At 42.4% G+C, this 21543-nt stretch overlaps 1 protein-coding gene across 13 annotated transcripts in view; it reads right to left on the reverse strand.

Moving 5' to 3' along the window:
- kirrel3b (kirre like nephrin family adhesion molecule 3b) overlaps positions 1–21543 on the reverse strand; it is a 195460-nt gene that overhangs the window by 144890 nt on the left and 29027 nt on the right. The window lies entirely within an intron of this gene.

The following is a 21543-nucleotide window of genomic DNA, read 5'->3' on the forward strand; positions in this document are numbered from 1 at the left end:
AAAAATGGCCACTCTTAACTTTATGAACTGTTTTAGTCATGCAATGTGTCAGTACATTGAAGTAGGAAGAAAAATATTTCAAGGACCGCCTCACATATTATATCAATACAGGGAGGATAGTGCTTAAAAATGTAAGACTCTCCTCTTGGTAGTTGCAGCTCCTTTTGTATGTTTTTCCTTAATGCTCTGTTAAAGGAAGATATATCAAGAGCAGTGGAATAAACACTTTCCCTGCCATGACATGTATATGGCAAGAGAGACCTTCACATGCCCCCCCAAGAGAAAAGATAAAGATACAGAATGCTAGAGCCTATTATTGTCACAGGCACAGATTTACAACTTGAACAGGAGCACGAACAAAGAGCATAATGAGAATCTTTTGCATAAATAAGTGTCAAATTGTAGGGATTAAAATTGTACTTGTCAGATTGGTCAAGTCACACAAAGCAAGTATTATATTTCCCTTGTTCTGAGAGATGTTGGGCAAAGAAAACATAGAATTTTTTTGTTTTTTTGTTTGAACATGTAAACATGTTCTGGGTGTCAAAAAGAAGCTTCTTCATCCTACTTTATTTTAGGGTGTTTTTTTGTCACCACCATTTGTTTGCACCATTGCATGTACCGACACTCAAGAGAAAATTCTTGCCTGCTGACCTCTGTGGCGGTCACACCAGACCCAAACAGCGAGATACTAGGCAATAATAGGAGCTGGGGTTGAGGTTTGCAGCAGAGTGGATTCATCAGGAAAAGTCAAGGTACATTTCATTTATCAAGATTTCTCATCCTATCAAACTCAACAGTGAGCCAATTGGTTTCAGCTCCCTGAAATTGCCCTTTAGCCACAAGGCTAGGACCTTTTTTCTTCCAACAGAGCACAAGCATCACTTTCGCTCTTTGGAGCAATATTGTTGCTTGTACTTTGTCTGTAGCAGCTAAAAAAAAGAGTAGATAATGTTGTAGCAGTACAGTGTGCTGCATTTTCTTCTGATGGCAATATGTATTTAGAGCACGCCATCCACAACCACACATCTTTTCATAAAGCTAACATATTCCACCCACATCAGGCTTGCTGTCAAGGCATCTCTTTGTAATCAGGGAGTCCACATGTTGCATTTTCACCCTGCAATGCTTGCTTTTACATTCATATTCCCCTTGTTTTCTGAGTAAATACTTGCTCAAGACTCATGCTTAATAAGAGTATTACTACTATTTGGGCCTGTAGTTTATGTAACAGCGTAGACAGGATAACTGGTATCTACTAGCCTTATAATAAGACCACAAAACAGCAAAGGATCCGTGATGTGGAGTGTAAAGATAGGACATGTAGAGCCAAATTTGGTTTCTAGAGGGAGGTGGGGTCCAGGGGATCGCGTACCTTCCTGTCCAGTAATGTGTGCTTGCTAGGTGGATTAACAGAGGTCCTAAGCTGAGTGCTACAGATTGTCGGGATTTAGGGATTTGGTGGGGAGAGATTGACGGTTGTGCGTGTACATCAGGGTAGAGATTGAGAGCAGATTGCTGTGATTTGGGCATGATTATCCAGCCGGTATTGTCACTGATCTCCATCATCCTGTTTCATTTTCTCAGGAAGTGCAGCTCATCTCAGGCAGAATCCAACTGCCCAAATCCCAGGCAATGGACTCTATTAATGGGGGTTGGGAGTGAGAGGAGGAGGGGGGCGGGGGTCAGTCAAAGGCACCTCTTTGTATGTTTGTGCAGTGCCTCTGTTACTCTCTTGACCTAACGGGGCTCCTCTTTGGTCCAAAGTCATCTCTCATCCTGAAATGACGTGCCTGCCCCCTGATCGAATTTGCTTGTCCTTTTGTGGGTTTGTTTGTACCCCAAGATATCTCTTTTCAAAACAGAATAACAAAGCCTTGACCCCAGTGGTGCAGGAACTGTTGACTCCCAGCTAAAGAGATTTAGTTCCTGGCGGAGGCAGGTGAGATCAGAGCAAATCACAAAATTAGATCATAGTCATTTTGTCAAGAAAAAAAAATCTGCTTCAGAGAAGGTCTGCCAAGGGACAGGGGCCAAAACGACTTGCCAAAGAAGGAAATTAATTTGAAGCTATAGCAAGAAGTGAGTGTTGGAAGGCAAACGATATTAATCTCAAACATGAGCATATGTCGTCAGGGTGTTTCTTGGCACTGTGAAGTCCATTAACAGCCAGTTTCTATCAAGTGCGACGGTTGGTCCAAAGCCTAGGTCACAGTAAGGTCAACCAATCTTTCTCAAACGGCACATTTAAAACAAGGTTAATCCTGGTGCTGTCTCTGCCTTATAGAGGGCGCACTAATCTGAGTGCTCCATTAAAAGCCTTGGGAAGGTTAACTCTGAAGCTTTATTGCAGAAAATACACTGGCTTTTGAAAGACATGCCTAAAGAAGCTGACATTCACACACACACCCGTGTCTATTGGAATCAACACTTCAGCCTTCAGTCATACAGACGTAGGACAAAGGTAGTGTTTTCCAGTTACATTCTTTAGTTTTAACACCTCACAGTTAGAACATGGTCTTACAACTTGAATATCTACAGATGATAAAGTGGTCTGTCTATTTTCCCTCACTCTTTCTTCCCTCTAATTACTTCAACATTGCATCAAATAGGCACAAAAATGTTGTAATATATCATGTGTATAACATTTCAAGTCATGAACTCAGTTTTTCAAAGTTTTTTACTCCTTTGATGTTGATCACATCTTTTAATGGCATATATACAGCCACATGAAGATAAAAGTGATGCTTCATTAGATCGCAGCTATCTTTTCATTTGATTTCTCAAACTGCATTTAAAGAACCTTGAGACAACTCAGTGAAAGATAAGGTTCAATCAAAATTTGAAAAAACATATTTTCCCATATCACCTTCCTCTACCTGCTAGCCCCACTTACATTACACTTCTGGCAGTGACACTTGGTCTCACTTTGATATCTGCCAAATCTTTGTGACAGGACCCTTTGTGAGCAAGGCTGTCGGCACATTAACACCAGAGTGGGGTGTGATCGAGACTCCCACCACCGAAAACCATTATCAAAAAAACCCATATCCCATTTGATATCCATGCCCTGTCTATGTGATGGGAGCTGTTATAGATGTGTGTGTATTTGTGTGTCAGGGTTGATATATAAGGCCCAAGGCAGGTGACAAACACAGGAGCTCTAAATTTGGAGTCGGTGGCACCTCAATAATGAGAGTGGGAGGGTACTATAGGGCTCCAGTAGGCTAGATTACAAGCCCCTAACTGTAAGTCTACCTGTGCCAAAGATGCTGTATTACTGCAACAGTCCCACTTTAGTCAAATTAAAGTTAGTGCACAGATTCCAAGTGAGATTAGTTGCTAATGCTACCGAGTGTCAGCAGTTGTTGAGAAACACTTTTGTCTTCATGTTTTCACTTCTGTTGCAACCTTTCAGCAGTTCAGCTGGAAAAAAAGAAAAAAGTTTATGTTGTGTGACTTCAATGTCACTTTGTCAGAGAACTGTTCAGCTACTTGTCAGCGCAGATTATTTCTAATGCTTCAGCCAACTGTTTCAATGTCAGCGTATTCAGTAAACAACATGATTCATTTTCTGCAAACTTACAACAACTTTCAGTGAGCATTATACTGTCTTTACAGCTCGGTACAGGAGCTGCTTCTCTGTGCTTAGTTTTTATAGTGAAAAAATAGGACATCATGTCAGCATCTGTGTTCATGAGGAAGTCAAGTGAGTGATCTCCAGATGAAAGCCCTTAGTATGAGAAGGAAAGGAATGCAGGTCTTTGCAGAATCATACTGGATGTTGCAACACACCAGGAAGGGTATTTGCAAGTATTAATGAGAAATTCTTAGCAGAGGTTAACATTTCTCCTCATTGAAGGCTACACTACCCGTGAGCACGATATGATATGGCATGGAGGGACAGTGATATTAAAGCTTCAGGCTGTTATGCTGGTTTTGTTTTCAACCTTGGGAAGGCATTCTAACTCTGTGCGTTATAGGAATAGAAGCATTATGCTAATGAGAGCTGCCCTGTGAAGAATACATTTGCTGTTGGAAAACATTTTGGCTTCCGCCTTGGGAGCTAATTGAGTACTCTGACAATGCAGTGCTTGGCTGGTTCACGTACACACAGGGGTGGAAAATTCAATTTCGCAGCTGGTTCAGAGCACTCTGCAAGGAGAAGCGAGAGAAAAAGGGGTGCCTGGATTAAAGAGTGGAGTTGGCTCTATGGCTCCGTGTCTGGCTCAGTGGGCATATTCTTTTCATTACACTGCTGTGTTGTATTGTTTTATTGACCAGCTGACAGTGAAACTGAACATGTAAATACACAGTGCTGTACCAGTTAAAGGTTTGAAAAAACAGAATGTCTCTGTTGAATCGTTAAGTAAAATAATTGATTAGACGTTCAGATTTTTGTTACACTAGTGATGCTACAAGTCCAGTGTTTCTGCCCCGGCATAGGTGAAATATTTTTCTTCTACACTGGTTTTTTTCCTCACTTGAATTAAATGTTCATCAAAGGCAACCCACTGCACCTCAAAATTGTTGGTAAGATTTTTCTTGTTGTTCTTTTGTATCGTATTCTGAACTATTCTTCATTTTAAAGCCAACATTTCATCACCAAACATGTGCAGCATAACCCAACAGACAAATACAAATCAATACAAAATTGGCACTCTCAGAAAGTCCAAAAAAATTTGATTTTGTGACCCCTGAACAATGTTGTCTAAAGTAATTTTCGGGATGAATATATCTGTTAAAGCTCTAATTAAACAGCGGTTTCTTTTTGTCCTTGTAAGGTCACACGTTTAAAACCTCTGGCTTGTTTCTGTAGACAAACTAAAGGTTTCCATGATCACTCTATGGTTTTAAAAAAGCATGATTTGCCTATATTTGAATGGCTTGGATAATCTTCCTTCCTATAGAGTTCAAAAACTTTTTGCAAAATGCTGTTTGCCTTCCATCATAAGGCTGAGGCACCGATATTTAAAAAATTGAGGTACTTCTAATTTGCAAGCGCTTACAGCCTAATTGTACTCCTAATGAAACCCTTATTTAAGGCACTAACATTGTAAATGGTTCCTAATTAAGCCTATATGTGTTAAAAACACTGGGCTTAATTGTATACTGATACACATCAGTGTATCTGCCTAATTAAAGTGATTAGGCTATCATCACCTAGAGGAGATATCCAATTAAATACAAGGTCACATAGAAAGAGAAATAGATAGCAAGATAGCTGGATAGCTGGGTGGATGGATAGATGGATAGATGGATGCTTGGATGTATGAATAGGATGGATCTGTAGATGGATGGATGAGTATAGAGGTATAAATGAATTAGTGCATGAATGAATGGATGGATAGATACATCAGAGAGCTCTTTGGTACCATCAAAGTGCTGTTCAAGTGTCTGTCACAATCTCCTGCATCCTCACATCCACACCCTGTCTGCGGTTGTATGTTGCTAACCCAGTATGTATTGCAAGTGGCAGAGGGACCCAGCTGGTGTCAATAGCCCAGACCTTGACCCAGAAACAGCACTGGGGTCGGTCCCAGTCATAGAGGATTGCTCTTTATGCCTGTCTTGCTGATACAGCTCAGACAGAGGGCACAGCAGAGTGTCAGTGAATGGCCTTAAGAAAACTGGGGAGGGACCAGAAAGAGGAGCTGTCCTCTCACAGTTATCAGATCTCCACCTAACACCCACGCATGCACATGCACTCACTGTGGAATATTCAAAATGACACTGTGCGGACTCAATGACAACATCACAGATGTTTATCTGCAGTTTTACATAGGTGCTAGATGTTGTCTATAGAACGTGTTTGTATTGTCATTTATTCTCTTGTTTATTTTTTGCCTATCTGCACTGAGTCAAAGAAAAAAGGCATCAAATGTTTAATCAGCACTTCCCGTTCTGTGAGGCTTTGTCTGATCTCAACAAATAAGAGCTACAGTCAACACAATGAAAGACAGCAGCAGACAGAGGATGTTGGAAAAGGAAAAACAAGAGTACTTTGAAGGTAGGGTTACAACACTCTTGGGACAGCCTGCAGATTTCTTATTGTCATCAACATAGACATGCCCTTGATCAAACGTGCACACTGCCCCCACTGTTTGCTCTGTTTCCCCTCTTATGGGGGGGGGGGGTACTTCCTGCAGTGCTCCTCAATACTGAGAAATCTATTTGTTTCAATTCCCTTTGAAAGAAACACAGCTGAATCAAGTTCTTGTCTGACAAATTAAAATCTGTGCAAAGACCAAAGTGCTGTTTAGTACACATTGATTTTGGGCCCTGAACACAGACAAAAGCAACATTTTCTCACAAAGGTAGTTTTCTTGTTTCTTGTTTGATGAAATACTTTGAACCTATTAACTGTGCTATTTTGTTCTGGCACAGTAATTACCTGTGAAGCTAAGCACAGGTTTGAATTTGCATTATAATGTGGAGAGAGCCCGTTTTCACTCAACACTACATTTTTAGAGCTTTATGCGAGATAGCAGAGACATTAGCTGGTAGGCATCGCAGTGCTGTGCTGAACTCAGTCTCCCACTAAATGACTCTTAATTCAGGGAGCCCTTTTCTCTCCACGAATAGTGAGCAATTAGCATTTGCTGCTAGAGGTGCTATAGATTGTGCTTTGGCATAGCAGTGGGACTGTAGAGCCTGTGGAGGAGAGGACGAGTGATGTTAATTTCAGTACGGGGGTGGCCAGTCGTGGGAGGACAAAGTTGAGATGGCAGCCTTTTTTACATTCCCAGCTAGTGAGCAATAACAACCATGTACCTGGCTTCACTGATGGCATTACGGGGAAGCAGTTCTCCAGCTCTTGTCTCATTTGCACTTGCGCTGCCAAAAGTTTTCCATGTGGGTAGCCGTCTGTATTGTTAATGATGCTGCCCTTCTGCTATATACCAACAAGTCTGCAGTGGTCCTCAGTGTGGCAGGGAGAGAAGGATATACACAGACAGAGAGCAAGAAGGGCACTTCAGAGCAGTCAGGGTCCCCCGAACAAAGAACGAGAGCTCATCTTTTAGTCTGGTGGATGATAGGGCCTTGTGGAATGGTAGTCTGCCATTCTTTCTGGCGGGTTCAAAGGTTCTTGGCATTTCTGGCAAATAAAGCCGCTGTGATAGACAGGCCAGGCCTGTGAGTGGGCAGATGTTTTATGTGTTCACTTTTCAGTCCGAAGTATAGATCCATACATTCTCAAGTCAAAACTTGCAATCTTCTTACATATACCGTCTGAGTGAAACCTGAGAGCAGCAGTAGAGTAACTGAGAGAATATGTGTTCCTTACACTACATTTTCCCCCTTCCCCTTAAGACACAGTACACTGCCATCAGTCATCTATTTGCTCCACTGTCACACAGGCATATGTTAGAGTTGTCCTGTCATGTTGCATTTTGTGAACTTTAAGATGCCCCTGACCTGCTTTATGTCGCCTGAGGGTGAATAAGCTTAGAAGTGGGGGTGGGATGAAGGGATGCATGCTGGTGTACAGCATGAGTCCCAGAGGTCAGGTATAAGTAAGTGCACATGTGACGTGCAGTCGTGTTAATACTTACATGTTGCTATTTATTTCTTTATTTCTTTGCTGTCATAGCATGCTCCCCTAGCATGCTCTGGTTCAGTTTCCCAACTCTCACTCCAGCCGTGTGACTTAATCAGTCTGACAGACTCTGGGTGCCTGGGGAAAGTCTCTCTCTCTCTGCAGTCCCCTTTCTCCTCAAGTTTACGCTCTCTGTGACAAACTCATTCTGGCACCTTTCGAAAATGCAGTGCTCTCTGTTGGACGGCTCTCTGCGGTCTCTTCACACTCAACACACAAGCATACACACAAAGACTAAGTGCACAAACTCCGGGGAGTACATGCCACACATAACGCATGCATACGCACGCAGGTGCATGCAAAACAACACACAACTGAGGGAGTATGCAGGGACATAAACACAGACAAACTGTGGCTGAAAAAGCAGGGCGCACAGTATCCCCCAGGCACAGTTATTATGCCTCACACCCCTCTCCCCTAGTTACCCTCCTCGTTCCACTTTAAGTGCTTATTCAAACAGCTCCCATGCATAAAGAGGAAGCAGTTCTACTTATTGGTTTATTGTTGTTGAGTGACATTCTCAATTAGTTTTCATCAGAGTCTCGTGGTGTCTGACCTCTTGAGTTGTTTTTTCAGAGCTCATTATAAAAGCAATGGGATGCTACGTCTGTGGCGCGAGCTAACCTTGGCTCAGGTCCAATACATTCCGGCTAACAAAGTGGGATGGAGAAAACTTCAGCCTGTGGTTAAGGACCTCCCTGCAGGGCTAAGATGCTTTGCTGTTTAATTCAGCTACACAACAGCACCCCTGTGGCATCTTCAACCACTGCACTTAAAACTCAGAACCATACGATTTTTATTTTCCAGAAAAGCAACATGGCAGTCTCACTACCTCAGTCTCTTACTTCTGGGACCTGATTAAACGTACACAGAAAGCCTTTTCTAAAAGGCCAGATATCATTGCTAACAATGCTGAGGAAAGCTTTTTTTTTTCATGAAAACTAATTCCAACGTTATTAATACAATGTAATTAATTCAAATTCATTAGTTTCTAAATTATTTAAAATAAAACAGAGAGCCTTTGTAGAAAGTTACACAGGATAGATGAAAACCTCTGTGATTGACCTTCGCTCTCCATGGAGCCAAATTATTAAACTCACCCAGGACTGCTTCAATTAGCTGTATTCTATCAAAGGGATATGACTCAGCCACGATTCAGACTCTGATCCCTGTCTTCTCTCAGACGCTGTGTTCACTTTGCCAAGCTGGGAGCTTTCAGTCTTTCAAATTAAGTTTAACAACACTAACTGTGCACCTGGCAGCTCAGGTTCTCATGGGGTTATTTCACATTTTGGGACCTTCTTGACATTCTGCCTCGCTGTACTAGCTTCTGCTTTTTTTGTCCCCAAGACTGGTCACATATTTGGAGTAGTCATTTGGGACCTCTGGGACCTTCTTTTCTTTCAAGAGTCCCCTAGATGGACAGTTCTCATACTGATAGCACCTGACTAACGTTCCCCCTGACATACTATTTCGTCTTCCTCCCATCTCTTGCTGTTTCTTCCACTTGCCTAAGCATTGGAACAACAAAGGTCTCAGGCTCTCTCTGGCCTGGCTGCATTGATGGAACCTGAGTCCTATAGAGCATTTTTTTAAAGGCAAAACAAGGAGATGGGAAGGAGAAAAGTAATGGAGGGGTATTTTAAAGAGTCAGATAAGGGACGAGGGCGTTAGGCCTGCTCAGGGATTCTCTCATTATTCTCCATTTTCAACAGAAGCAATGATGAGAACGAAACATTTCCTATCTTTCAAAGTGGCAATTTGCCCATTTAATGCCTGTGTTATGCAGGCCTGACATCCTTTCATCCACCCTCTTTGCACTAATTTAATTCTTTTTTCCTTTTATTTCTTGGCTGATAATTCTCTATTTATTTCCATTAAGCTTTGTTTGTTCACAGCGATCTGTTGCTGTAATTTATTAGAGCTGTCAGCTTAAATGATGTGGCATGCCGACACGGCCCTGCAAATAGTGGCTCCCCCCTTCCTCCTCTCCTTTTATGGAGAGCTGCCCTAGTTTTTGCGAGGGAGGAAGAGGGAGACATTACAATTAAGGTAGCGACATGGACCCCCTGGTGGCCATGCTCAGGGACCAGATGTCCTGTCACAGAGATGCTGGCCCTCACCTCTAGGGAGCCCTGGGTTGAAATCTGGTTCATGTCTCTGTGGGGACACACTACTGCTCTTGTTCCATCATTAATTCAAGGATAACCTATTCAGGAAGTATGAGCTTTTTTCTTATTTTTTCCCCCATTGTGGGCTCTTTAACAACAAAACTTGGTCATTCACTCATTCCTTCATCTTCTCTCTTTTTAATTCCAGTCCTATTATGCTCGCTCAATACAAATAGTCTGTATCTTTGTTGTTGAGATCAACATGATGCATGTAATGCATTAGCCGCTGACAATATTGGATTCTTAAAAGCATGATAACCACTTGTGTATTGACACAAAAGAAGGATATAATGGCTCCTGGTGAAGGAGGCAGGTGAATCAAATTAGAGACAGATTTCAAAAGCACCAATTTGTCTCAGATATTCGGTCTAGATTTCTTGTTGAGGCCCATTCATGCATCATCACATTTTTGTTTTGTCGCCTCATTAACTACGTAACTAAGAAATTAGCCAGACTTTTAAGAAAGCAAAGAGTCTGCTGGGCCTGATAAAGCAGCTCTTTTTTGTTCCCAATCCTTCCTCAGGCTCAGGATGTTTGACAGATGACAGAAGAATCACTGCTGTGTAAAGTACATGTCATTCCCCTCACAGGAGGCCTTAGAGGAAATACTATCACAAAGAGACCCTACAATCTTTACTTTTTTTTTTCATTTCCAAGCCCTGGATACTTTCTCTCTCATTTTGTCCTGTTCTCCTTTTGTAGAAGGCGGCTGCTGGTTCCTGAGATGAAAGACACTTGTTTGGCAGCCTTCAAAGAGTCACAGAACTCTGAAAGTCACTTGTATTGCAGAGCTGTTCATTCTCCATTTTATATCCAATATGGAGGTGATGATCAAAAGGATCAGAGCTGAGGGAGAAGCTAAGAGATGTCTGCTTTGGAGTAAACAACAATACTGATCCCCAGACCAACACTAGGCTCTAATTTAATGATTGTCCTTCAGCTAATGCCCGAGACCACACATAGCACTATCTCTGAATTTGAAATGTATTATGAATATAAAAGGTTTTACACCATACGACTGATCTGATACTTTCTAGCTTCATACACAAGCTCAAATGTATAATGTTCTATATTTAATCAATCCGTCCAATCCACCAAATTTAGCTTTCTAAAAGGACGAAGCAGCAATATGAAAGCATAAAGCAGATACAGAGAGCCTGCCGATGAGGACTGACAGTAGATTCCAAGCCATTAACTCTCCACTCAGTGTGAAGCGCACCCATCTGGAGGGCACCCTTTGGGCTTCAGTAGATACAACATCATCTCATAAGATACTTTCTCTATTTCTCCATTGAGGCTTTGTTGGAGTTTGTTCAGCTGGGTCACATTTAACTGATCCTTAAATGAAAGTCTAGTTAATAATTCACCATCATAACTTGGTGAAAGTTCAGGGGCCACGCACTTGAAGTGATGAGGGGACTGGTGACACCCCTGAACATCCCACTGTGTGCTGCCACCATCATCTTTAGATGCCCTTCTGCATCTTTAATGTCCTGCTGTGCTGATGTCACACAGGATAAGGACGGATACATCGACTTTCCAGAGTACATCCCATGCAGTATGAATAAGCTAAACTTCACACAAGTGTACCTTAGGGATGGCTGTGACAGAGTTCGGGCAGGTTGTGCACCTTTCTGTGGGTCTGCAGCAGAATCACCGACTCATCCAGTCAACAGTCAGTCAGTTTCTCAAGTGCCAATGAAAAAAAAGACTGAACCGTGTAAATGTGTGTTTGATTGTGATTAGGTTACATCCTGATAAGCAGGTTGGCACTTTTCATAGCATCCTATGTCATCAGTGTTTTAATGTGTGTGTGTGTGTGTGTGTGTGTGTGTGTGTGTGTGTGTGTGTGTGTGTGTGTGTGTGTGTGTGTGTGTGTGTGTGTGTGTGTGTGTGTGTGAAAAGGTGACTATGGCAGAAGTGTAAAGAGCATTGAGTGGTTGGAAGACCAAAAGGCGCTGTAAAAGTGCAATCCATTTACCATTTAACCATTTTTAAAAACCGTTACTATAAATATATATTTTAATTCTTCTACTCTCGTATAAAAAAACAACCTCTTGGTGTCCTTTGAAAAAACATTGATAAGTACTTTGAACCAAAGCTGTTTAGAGTCAATAGGCACACAATGTGAGGTAATAAAATTAGCATACAACGAAAGTGAGGAATTATCACATTTGTGCTTGTTTGCACATATGCACAAATACTCTACTCAGACAGCTAATACACTGGCATTAAGGATTAGGGCTGCAAGAAGCAGATATGTTTTAATTTGTGATAAGAATGCTTTTCCTTTGGAGATTCCTTTTTTTCTTTTTCTTTCATTGTTGCTCTTTCTTCTCCTTTCACTTCCTTTCCCAAGCCCCAGACGACTTTGTTTTCCTTCAATTGTGTTGTCATTACCATCATCCATTTAATGTATGATAACATTGCCTTCTAGGGGGAAGAAAATCCTCTAGTCATTCTGAAAAAAAATGGAACAGGACTTTGGCTGAATGCTACTTTACTTTCCCCCCCAATGACTTCATGAAATCCTCGAGATGAGAATTCTATTGTCATACACTTTCACTTTCTCTCTCTCTCGCTCTCTCTCTCTCTCTTTCTGTCTACCCCATATAAATAGAGTTTTACATGTAGAGACTGTGCATGGGCAAACATAGATTCGATAAACCACAAAACCCCACCACTACACAGCAGTGCTTTTAAAAGGCTACACATCTCAGCAATAACACTACTACCATTTTCCCAAAATGCCTCATGGGTATCAGTGATGAAATGGGACACAAATTACAGTGAACCTGAGCACCAAGCCTCTCTAAAATAGATACACCTGTGATGATGACACTGCAGGGTAACCAGGGTGCCAGCAATTGACAGTCCATTTTATAGTAACTATCCACTGGGCCTGCTTCCTGCTTTTAAGGGAAGATGAGTTGACCATAGTGGACCTGCCTATCCTCCATCCCCATTTTACCTGATGTTGGTTCTTTACAGGGCGCTGTCCACTCATTCGTCATTACATGGGCCTTTCTCTAGAAACATTATCGCTTTAGATAAGGCTTCAATAAGTACACATGGCTTTTAGGGTTCTCCCTCTTGCCTCTCTAATCCAATCCCTGGTGTGGAGTCTGTTCATCATAGTGCACCGCAGGCATTTGCCGTGTCCCTGCGCTCCTCATTGCACAGAAAGTAATGGATGGCCCTGCCCTTGGTTCACCCCAAGGCCTTCTGGTTCCTGCTCAACTGTTTGTCTTGAGGTTGTCTCAAATGGGTCTGCCCTGTGGTATTTTGATTTGATTAAATCAGGTTTAAAAGGTTGGAGACGGAAGGAGGCGAGAGGTTTGCCCTGCCCAGTATTGTGAGCCAGTCCTCTGCCATTTAGCATTGGGCAGTGGCCAAACGAAAGCAGAAAACTGAAATGACTTCTGTGCTCCTTTGTGATTTGCACTAATGTCCCCCAGGGATTGAGCAATGACCACTGTGAATTCCCCCAGGACGCCAGCCAGATTGAAAACCCCTGCCAACACATTTGAAAGGATAGCAAATCATTTAAACTCCCCAATGTGCATTAGCATTTTTTTTCAGTCCCCAAGCCAGCCTCCACAATATTAAATTGCACTTGATAAAATAAAATAAAAATCAGAGAGTGCGACAAGAGCTCTTCAGCCTCCAAATCAGCCAAGTGAATATTGGAGTGGCCTCTAGAAAATTAATTATACTTTAATTCTCTTTGTTTACTCTAGCCGGTTTCTGATATCTACTTGAAGAGCACAGCTGGAAAAAGAATGTACTTAAGATATAAGAGGCGCTGTGGCACTGAAAGGTGCGTGGTGACAGAGACACAGTGTCAAATACATCTTCGGTTTGCCTTCAGCTTATCCTACTTATAACACCACATTATTACTGCATGTAAAAATAGGTGATGTGATAAAGTGGAAGGACAGAATCCAAGCCCCACCATATTGAAGAATCATCAGAAACAAAAAGTTACAATCAATACAGCTATTCTTCTTGATAGGAAAATATATTATTGTTTGATAATCAATACAAAATAATGTCTTTATTTATAGCATGATGTAAGGCAGACTAATAATGAGCCGTAAGTGTTCACATACTCAATAGCTTTTTTCATTTGTTATTCTGCTCTGGCAGAGTGCTCTCAGTAATGCAAGAGAGGGTACGGATGCATGTGTGTCTTTCACTGCATGTCTGTCTGTATGATGGCTGTGCCGGATAAAGCTTTGCCTCGTAAACAACTATAATGACACACAGCAACAGGCCTCACGCTGAATACGCCTGGGGACCAATAGAGGGATTTTCCATCAGCATTCAAACCAAGTATCTCATGTCAGAGATTTCCTAAGACTGGTGTCAAATGCTCCAGCGTTTCCCGCAACAAATACTCAAATAGGAACGAAGTTGGCACGGCGCCAACATGAGTAGTGCTGAAAGAGTGTATTGTGGGGGAGGGGTGGCGTGCGGAGCGGTTGCTGGCTCCTATGCTAACATTGCAATCCTGACTAGTGAATGGCCCTTTCTTCCCAATTGCTTAATTGTCTTAGAGGGACAGGCAGGTGGCTCAAAGCCTCATTTGGCATCTGCTGAAAAAAAAAATCTACATAGTGCATGGGAGTGTTGGGGGAGGGTTTCATTTTTCATTCTTAATGCTACACATTCCCCCCTTGGGCAGATTTCAAAAAGTTTGGGCTTGGATCAGGAGCAAGTTTGTGCTGCTATTGTGACTGATGTGCCTTGCTGAATAAAACATATCTTGGTATCAGTGCCAGATCAAATAGCCTTTCAAAAAGCCATGCCTCTCACTGTCGTATGCTACCATAGAGGGAACTGTTTTCCTATTACTATATTAAACAGAACCCACAGACGCTTTCCATTTAGCAGCAGTGAGGATAATTTAGGTGCATCTACTAAACTAATAACACACAACTAACTATGTGTTACTGTCTAACACCATGGTGCTTCACAACACACCCCACGAGTGGACCTTAATGGAGTCCGTGCAGTCACATTCAGCTGCCTTTAAGATTTGCTTACAAAACAGAAGGTCTGCACACGCCATTGCTGTTGTTGAAACATGCACAGCAGTTGTAACGGAAGGCTGAGACACATCCACAGGTGAGGAGCTTCTCCCTCCCCAGATTCTGCTTGTACAAGTTAAAAGGCTGATTTGCATTTATATTGCCATTCAAGGCTTGCAGCTGTAATTGTCGTGGCACAGTAGCAAACGCACAGACGCCACACAAACTCACCTACACACACACAAACACAAGCACACAGAACCCTGGTAGAGTGGACAGTGGAAAATCTGCCATTGAGTCCATTGTTATGAATCTTTAGCAGAGAGAGAGTAGGAAGGGGGGAAAAGGGAGAGGGGAAAGAGGTGAGTTTGTCCAGGTTTAATATTGAGCTGTCCCAAAAACTTCCCAGCGAACACTAGGAAGTCCTTATCAGATCAGCAACCCAATTTTTCAAGTGCCTCCTGCGCTGAAGCACCACATGCATCTTCTGGGCTCTATCCGATGCAGCCTCACACGTTCATGTCAATGCATTGGATGTCTGCTTTAGTCACAAATGTTTCAAGCACAAGTGAGACACATATCGTAACTTGGGGTTGCAGAGCTGATTTACTCAGGCTTCTAGCTACAGATAACAACCTCAAAGAGAATAGTGTGGGAGAAAGTTTTAGGCCAGGACGGCCAGTTGAACCTTTTTCACATACAAATGAGTCTGCCTGACTTGAAACACTGCTTTTTAGGAGCAAAGCTCTCTGCGTAGGTTACATGAACATTAATGAACATGCATTAGCCTCTTAGGAATAAAACAAAAATACATTAGCGGCCATATTTCATAATAAGGTAGGGAGTTAGTGAATATTACACAGCTCCAGCGGCAACACAGATCATGCACATAATTAAATTTAACCTTAACCTTCACACTTAAAGCTGCATTTGCTAAGGTGTCACATTTAAGTATAAAGCATATTAGGTAAGTTGTGTGTGACTAATAAACTGAATTATTAAAGAAAACTTCATTTTTGTGCACTTCATCTTCATATTAAAGCCGCTGTTTGTAATTCTGCACATACAATACAGTGAAACGGCAATGACTAACCAGCTTTGTTAATGGGAATGGATGTGTAACACCTTAACCCTCTTGGGCATGAAATCAAACTCAATGAAGGGTTTTTATAAACAGGCCTAAGAGAGCAGCAGAGCTACTGCTTTATATGAACTTTTTCTCTTGACTCATTACTGTTATTACAACTCCAAGCTTTCATTTACATTACAGACCAGGTTATAGTTCCCTTTATTAACACTGCCAACACAAATGCAGCCTGGAAGTTAAATAAGGGGAGAAACTGTAAGGATGAGAAGTAATTTGCATCACAGCCACGGATAATGTATAGCCCTTTTTTCTTTTATTCAACACATTAACACATTTCACATTTTCACCTGCAGAACCTTGTGTTGTTGTTTTGTTTGCCTGTTTCCATGACAGATGTTGAGTCAAGCACAGTGGTCTCACCCATGCAAGGTAAACAACTTGCACAGTATTTCTAAAATCAGATATCTAACAATAGCAGATTCCTGTTCCATGAATCTCTAGTGTTTTTTTTAATAACGGGTAGAGCTTTTTTAACTCACTGCTTTAACACAGTGAAACCTTTTGAGAGGGAAAAATGTGTTAATATGAAAGTGAGTTCACTCCTCCTTGGTTAAGATTTGAGTCAGTTAAAGTGGGGAGGGGGGTTGATGTGAAAGGCTGGATGTGAAACAAATTGAACATTTAACAGTATGAAGAAAAAGTCTTATTAATGCCTCAGGTTTCTCAAAGCAGGGTTGTGACAAGGAAAGAGCAAACTTTGTATTTTTACATTGTTTGAACCCACCTGTGTTCTACAAGCAATCACAAATCCCAGAAGCAAGTTAAAAAAACTCCTATCTATCAAAACCTCGGCTAAGGTAAGAGGCAGGATTAGCAGACAAAAGACACAGTCAAGCTGAAAACACTAACATTTCTCTTTTTAGCCCCGCTGCGCCTATGCTTTGTCCTCTCCAAGGAAAAATAACATTGTATGATCCACCACTTCCCTGCTTACAGCACCCCCCGCCACTGAACACACAGCCCTGTGGAGCTGCCTTTAGTTGCTTTAACAGGAAAAACATAGCCTCTTGTTTCCTGTGCATTAAACTGCAATTTAGAAGCCATTAATCCATCCCATAATCCGTCACCAAATAAAATCCTGACTGGGGTCAAAGAGGGATTCTGAACCCTTCTCTACAGTTAGCTGTAGTCTCACACTCTGTACTATTTTAAAAACCATCCAACACCAACAATCTCTCTCGCCATCTTATACATAGGACGTCTCAGAGGGATGGAGGTGCAGGAAAGAGCTGAATGAAGAATTGCAGATGCTAAGGCTGCCTTCACAGGTGACCCAGTGATCACTACAGCATCTGGTTGAATTACTTAACACTGCCGCCCAACAGACATGTAATCCGGGATAATGCCCTTTTGCTGAGTGCTCCAATCTGGATAAATTCATCCCCGAGGAATGAGATCCAGTGGCAGAGTCTCAGGGAGAGAGCGAGGAGATGAGGGGCTTGGGGGTTGATTGGTTGGTACTAAAAGGAGACTGTTGGGGCTGAGGAGAGTCTTCTAGATGGATAATGAAGCCCCACAGTAAACAGCTTGATTCTGTTGACTGCCTGAGTGACTGCAGGAGAGGCAGGAGATCATTGCCTGGTTTTTCCAAGAACACTCCAGACCAATCATATCCCTTCCCCAGCTGACCTGAATCCTGACAGACTCCAAATGAAGCTTTGATCCAAACTGCTTTCATTGGATATTCTGTACTTACTTACATCCACATTCTTATTTTGATGTTTCCTTCAACTGAAATATTTTGCAAGAATTTGTGTATTTGGATGAAGACATGCCATCTCTTACATGCCAGCTCCAACCCTAGATTTCTTGATTGAGTGATGAGTTTACTTTCTGTCGGCCGTAGACGCCGTAGGAGAAAAACGAATCATAACCAAAACCGATTTTTTTCTTGGAAACAACATCTCTCATTAATACCATAACCACTGCCACACATAGGGACTTACAAATTCCAGCTGTCAAGCAGCAGCCTCTGAGATTATTTATTCATATGTTTACTTATTACCATAAATATCCAACAGGGCACTCGGCTCAGGGGGATTACAGTAGGCTTAATCTATCGTGGCACAGAAATGAGCAGGGGTCACAACGGCTGAGGTGACTTAAGCTGGCTAGCCTTGATGGGACATGCAGCACAAACAAGAAAACAAACTGCACGCCACGAGGCTCCATCATGAACCGATGACATCATCTGTCAGTCACTGCGTTTGCATGGCATGATCCAGCCAGGGTTAGTTATTACTCAAGCCAACTGTCATGGTTGGTGAGTGGGTAAGTCATACGCACAAGCACAAGGACGTTTTTGTGTTTCTTAACAGCCTTATGAAGATTTTGTAGCAGGGGTACAATCAGAATGAAGACAATTCTCACAACAAATGTAGTCATTATGCTGCGGTGGTTAGTCATGTTACTTGTTTTAAGAACACAACAGCTGGAATGAACAAGCTAACAACAACATGCAAGAAGAATCCGTTTTGGTTCCAGCATCCAGACGAAAAGGGAACAATTAATTACCTCTGAGTTATTATGGTCATAATCTGTGCATTAGACAGCAGTGTCTTGCTTACAAATAACCATTCATAATAATGAGGCTGAAAATTGGTATTTCTGTTTGTGCAGTGTTGTGTAATGTAATGGGCTGTATTTCTTTCTTTTTTTTATTCCTTTGGAAAAGCGAGAATGATTTCTCCGTCTATAAAAAATCCACACATCCAGACATGACATTGGAAAGACATTTAATTATACTTTGGTTGAAAAATATGTATCAAAGCCTGCCGCCCATGAAAAGCGGATTTAGAGTCGTCAGACAGCAGTTAATAGACAGCAGTAAATGAAATAGGGGCGGTTGGGGGTACTAAGACATGCTTTCCAGGACTAAGAAACAGCTTAGTCTGGCTGGGTGCTGAAATCTGGAGTTCTGACACGAGATATATTAGGGGGTGGGAGATAATGAAGGCAACGGGGAGGAGGAAAAGGGTAAGAGATTTGTAAGGAGATTGGGATTCAGTTCCTGTGCAGCAGCACTGCCCCTAGTGGGCAGATCCTGTCAGGGAAAGCCCCAAAACAAGATTTATGTGTCCCAAAGCGAGAGGAACAAGAAGCCACTAGCCCAGGCAGACTGAATCTTAATTTTACAAGGTGTGATTTAGAAAAAGAAAATAAAAAAACATAAAAGATGGAGACACACAGATGGAGAAGAAGGGGGGGAGAGCCCATACACTTAACATTGACAATGTGTGATTTTTCTCTAGCACATTTTCTTCATTCCCTGGCACATTCAGTACAGGACTATTCTTAAACTGCCCCTCCTCCACCGGGACATCATGCTCTCACATACTTCACCCTCTGCCCGACAGAGCCTGGGGTTCTCAATCACATCGAATCTCACAGTAAAAGGAGAAAAAGCAAAAGGAGAGATGGACGGTGAAGGAAAGAGGGGTGAGAAATGCGCCGCTACAAGGTGAGGATGGAAATCAAGGGAGGAATGTGAGGGATGTCGGACACTGTATGGATTGGATTGGGAGGGGGGGGGGGGGGGGGGGGGGGGGGTATCGGGGGGAGGTGTTGCAAGGAAATGGACCAAGTCCTGGACAAGTTTGGCCTGAAGTGAATGTTTTCTGGAGACTTTCCCAGATCTCCCTGACTGTTGCTGTGTCATCTGTCACAAGCAGGAGACGTGACAGGGAAAAAAAAAAAGAAAAAAGTACGGTTCATGCGCCAACAGCACAGTCGGTATGAAGAGCATCTCACAACGGCTTTCATTCCTCTTCTTCTCCCTCTCTATCTTTCTCGCTCTGGACCATTTATTCCTCTAAGTTGTGAGAAAATAAATTGCTCAGCGCCTCTGCATATGAACTGACTCTTCTCTCTGCCTCTCTCTTACTTATTCCCTCATTTTCACGCTCTCTTTCTCTCTCGCAGGATAGCTGCCTCTAAGTATATGAGAGCTATGGCCACAACTCCCCTCTGTCCCCCTGTTCATAAAAACTAGATTGTTTTCCGCAGCTTTCTGCTGACATCGGCTTGGCACATAAACAGAGCCGTAATTTGTACAACAACAGTAAGCTACAGGGAAGCACTTTTTCCTCCCCAGAGGCATGCATAGAGAGGGAAGGTTGTTATCCCCTGTTTACCTGGCAGGGAAAGCAGTATTTTACATTATGGTAATAACCAAGTGAGCTGAAATGCACAGCAATCACCACATTCCAGCCGGCACTGTCTAAAATATGGTCTTGTTTTCTCCTATAGAACTTTGGTTATGCCTTTTAAGATGTATGAATGGAAATATTACGGTCCCAGGATGAGAGCAAAAATGAGTGTTGGGTGTCAACAAATCACAGCTCCTCTGTGGATTCTAATGCCTCATAACATACACTTGCGAGACACAGATATACAGCACAGGGTGACAGAGATGCAGGAGAAGTCAGATGTGGAAATAAAACTTAGCAGATGCTTAACACAGTGCAGGAGAAAAGACCAATGACTGATCATGTATTTCTGCATCGCAGTAAGCACACATAGTGCAGAGAGACTTGACAGTAAAACCACAAGAACAGAACAAAGCAAAGCTGCAACATCAGGGACAGTCAGAGCACCCACAGTACCATGTATGACGGCCACGCAACAAAAGGCCACGACCCAGAAAAAGAAGCTTAAAATGCCTCGACTCGTTCCTCTCCTCTCTGTGGGTCCAATTACACAACCCGGGTCAGTGTCCCAGGTCACACACAGGCATGAGAAAAACAGGAAAGCTAGCACCCTCTGCAGAAGATATCTGTGCCTGTTAAAACGTCGGAAATGCTGAGAGAGGCTTGAATGCTTCATCTCTTAAAGTATGCTGACAACAGTCATGACAACATTTTCTTCTTGTTTCTACAAGAAAAATGAGTCAGCATAAAAAAAATGTAATCACAGCAAATTGTTGTATCTGATGAGTTTAGTTTGTGCCTCTTTTTCTTTTTCATTGTATCCAATAAATCAAAATGTGAAACAGCTGAACTCATTGCTGTAGAAAATGATCTTGTTTACCAAGTTTCATTTGTTGCCGCTGTGTAAGCAGCGTGTCACCAACTTTAAGATGTCAATTTCAGCAAAAACTGTAAACAAAGTCAGAATGAGGAGACTTGATTTTGCAGTTTTTCTGTGCTGTTTGCATCATAAAAGGTTGCAAGTCCCTCTGAGAAACAACTACACACACATGTAGAGACAGACATGACGTCTTTAGAATGTGGTCTAATGTGACGGGGTCAGGCTTTCAATAGAGGTGCTGGATGTATCATTGACCCTGACCCTGGGGGGTTGGGGTGAACCAGGACAATGTTGTGGGACTGGCATGACGCTCAGAGACAAACACCCACTGTCTAATGAGTGTGTGTCCGTACCTCGCTCAGACACCACGCAGGTAGAGTTTCGCTGTACTTTTCTTCACCTCTATTGTTTTCCAAAGACAACCACCTGGTGGCAAGCTGGGGAAACAACTAATTCATCCTCATTCTGTCCACAAGCAGTCTGTCTAGGAATAAAAATAACAACAGCACAGACTTTCCAAAAAGGGCTGGAGGTGCCAAGCTTTACTTGTGAGTCTGCCCTCTG

The sequence above is a fragment of the Notolabrus celidotus genome, chromosome 14, assembly GCF_009762535.1.
Source record: "Notolabrus celidotus isolate fNotCel1 chromosome 14, fNotCel1.pri, whole genome shotgun sequence".
NCBI lineage: Eukaryota > Metazoa > Chordata > Actinopteri > Labriformes > Labridae > Notolabrus > Notolabrus celidotus.